Consider the following 3,186-nt stretch of genomic DNA (forward strand, 5'->3'; position numbering starts at 1 on the left):
TATTTCTAATGTTGGAACCGAACTGTCGATTCCCTCCTGGGCAGGGGTCCCCGCGAAGGATCACCGACACGAGATTCACAGCAGAGAGTTATTTATTACTAGCGCGCTAGGGTCCCAAGCTCTAAGTTGGCCCTGGGACCCTGACTGCTTGTTACAGGCTGTTTATATAGGCAAACACAAGTTCAAACACAGCTTAGGGCGCGAAATTCAAACAAAGCTTTAGGCGCGTGGTAATTGGGTCTGGCTATGGCCTGAGCAAGGTGTCTTATGCTAATTGGTTTATGAGGTTTTTTTTTTCCTGGAGTTGTTGATTCCGGGAACTTCGAGGCAGGGTGGGACCCCTGGAATTGGCAGGGTGGGACCCCATGAGGTTGTTTCCCGGAATTGGCAGGGTGGGACCCTATCAGGGTGGGACCCTATTGAGGCAGGGTGGGACCCTATCCAGAGCCACCTGGTGTTAATTTTTTAAGTTTTATGAGGCCTAGTTTCATTCCCTCCTCTTTTTGTGTCAGAGGCTCAATCTTGAGCCTCTTCTTCAGTCCTGAGGGTCTGGTATTGTTGGGTCAGAACCATAGCATGTACTATGTTTAATCTATTTTTAATAAGGGTGAGTAAGTGGTTGAGTATGCATGGCCTGAAAGTCAGGATGAGCGTGAGCAGGATGAGGGGTCTTAAGATGGTGGAGATTAGGGTGCTAAGCCAAGGGGATTGGTTGTACTAATTTTTAAACTAACTTTGTTGAGATTTTTTCTTTTTTTAGGTTGAAATAGAGGTCTGGAAACTAAGTCTTTATAGGAGTATTCTCGGAGGTCTTATTTAAGACCTCTTGATTATTAAAATTAATTATCTGTCAGGTCAGGCTAAATGGCCGGTGGGGGGTTAGCATCAAAACTACACTAGAGACGGCGCAGGGAAGAAGGGCAAACAATAAGCAAGGAGTTAGATACGAGAGAGTCTTATCTTGAGCGGGTCTGCGGAGCATCGGAGTTTCCATGTCTTAAGTGGTGTTGGTCTGGACGTCTCTGGAGCAGCCTTGGCGTGGGATGCGTGGATCTAAGTGGAGATTCCGTCAACCTTTATGGCTGTGGGCGTGGTCAGGAGAACAATGTAGGGTCCTTTCCACCGAGGCTTTAGTTCTTGAGTACGGTGCCATCTAACGTAGACAGAGTCTCCTACCTGGAAGGGGTGACTGGTCTGTGGATGTCCTGGTTGGTACAGTTCTGCCAAGGGGGCCCAGATTTGGGCCTGTACTGCTTGGAGTCCTTTTAGCCGGGGCCGGTAGGTCAGTCTTAGGATCGGAGGGGGAGAAGGAGTTAAGCAAGGTTGACAAAGGGGGAGGTCCTCCGTAAAGGATTTCATATGGAGTGAGCTCAAAACGGTTAGGTGTATTTTGGGCCCTTAACAGAGCTAAGGATAGGAGGCATCTCCAATCTTTTAAACCAGTCTCTAAGGTCAATTTAGTAAGGGTCTCTTTTATTGTTCTATTTATTCTTTTTACTTGTCCTGAGCTCTGGGGTCTATAGGCACAATGTAATTTCCAATTAATCCCCAATATCCTGGCGAGCCCCTGACTTACCTGAGAAACGAAGGCCGGCCCGTTATCTGACCTAATTACCTTGGGAAGTCCGAATCTAGGAAAGATTTCTTTTAAAATTTTCTTGGCTACTATGTGTGCCGTTTCTTGCCGGGTGGGGTAGGCTTTTACCCATCCTGAAAAGGTATCTACAAACACCAGTAAGTACTTATATCCAGCATAGTGAGGTTTTACTTCTGTGAAGTCTATTTCCTAATAGACTCCTGGGCAGTTACCACGAGTTCGTTTCCTTTCTGGCACTTGGGTAGCCCCAGCGTTTACCTGCTGACAGACCTTACAGGCAGATGTTACTTGTTCTACGAGGGTACTTGCCTTTGGGATTAGAAAGTCAGTTTTTTCAATCAGTAATTTTAGCTTTCAAATACTCAAGTGTGTCTAGGCATGCATCTGCTGGATCATTGCCAGGGCCTCCTTGGTCAGCATTGGGGGTTCGTCAGTGCTGCCAGCAGTTATGCCCCCGGGATTTTTCTCTTGGCCCAGCCGTGGGGGCTGAGCCTCCTCAGGGACCTCTTCTGGGGGTCCGGCAGGTGACACAGGGCGGCTGGGCTGGGGGGTGCCCCCAGGACTGGGCTTTGTGCCTTTTTGCAGGGAACCTTCCGAATGGAAACTCTGGTTGCTGTTCTCATCATTGAGATCCAGCAGGATGAGAGGGCCACCCCCTCGGGGACTGGCGCCCCGGCCCCGACGTTCCCGGCCACGGGATCTCTTTGCCCCGCCACCTGCCCGCCTTCGCTCCTCCTCCTGGGGGTCCACCACTGGCACTCACTTGAAGATATGAAGGGAAGTGTCGCCCACAGTCACTCATTGCTTCTTCCATCTCCGGACCTTCTTGATGGTTGCCATTACCTTCTTGATGTCATCTTTGGCCCGGCTCCGGGTCTCGGCCCATACGGTTCGGCCAGCCATGCTGGCGGGGCTAGGGCCGGAGCCGAGCCTGCAGCGGGGCCGCCTTCCGTCCGGCGGGCTTAGGCTCGGCGCCAGGCCCGGGCGCTGCGCTCTCGGCCTGCCGTCCCCCCGGGAGTTGGCCACGCCCTCTTTCGTCTTTAACGCTTCCGCGAGTCCCCTGTTCTTTGCAGTAGGCACACTGGTCTTTTTCTACTTTTGGCCGCCTCCGCTTCTCTCCCTCTCTCCCTGGTCCTTTCTCTCTCACAACTGCCGCCAGGATTTTTGTTAAATGCTTATCCTTTACTCGGTTCTTACGATCCTCTCGCTCTATCTGTTCCTTCGCTAACCTGGCTTCCTTTTCCTCAGGGGTTTCTTTCTTATCTTGGCCAAATTTGTGGGGCGTTTTCCTGCCCCTTTGAGACCTGCCAACAGAGCCTGGTGATAGATTCGGAGACTCTCCCTACCTGGTGCCGTTTCATAGTCCTAGTCTGGGCGGGTGAGGGGAAATCCCTCGTCTATTTTATTGGGAAGTTGGGTTGGGAGGCCTCCTGGTCCTGGCACATTTTTCCGGGCCTCCAAGAGGACCCGCTGCCTTTTTCAGTGGTTAAGAGGACCTGCAGGAGTTGCTGGCAATTATCCCAGGTGGGCTGGTGGGTGAGGAGAATGGATTCTATTAACAAGGTTAGGGCCTGAGGGTCTTGGGAAAA

General features: G+C 51.3%; 1 pseudogene; it reads right to left on the reverse strand.

Moving 5' to 3' along the window:
* Window positions 1-1,464: 1,464 nt before the first annotated feature.
* LOC135970142 (B-cell CLL/lymphoma 7 protein family member C pseudogene) lies at window positions 1,465-2,610 on the reverse strand (annotated as a pseudogene).
* Window positions 2,611-3,186: the final 576 nt, after the last annotated feature.

This window comes from Macaca fascicularis, chromosome 3 (genome assembly GCF_037993035.2).
Source record: "Macaca fascicularis isolate 582-1 chromosome 3, T2T-MFA8v1.1".
In the NCBI taxonomy this organism is placed as follows: Eukaryota; Metazoa; Chordata; class Mammalia; order Primates; family Cercopithecidae; genus Macaca; species Macaca fascicularis.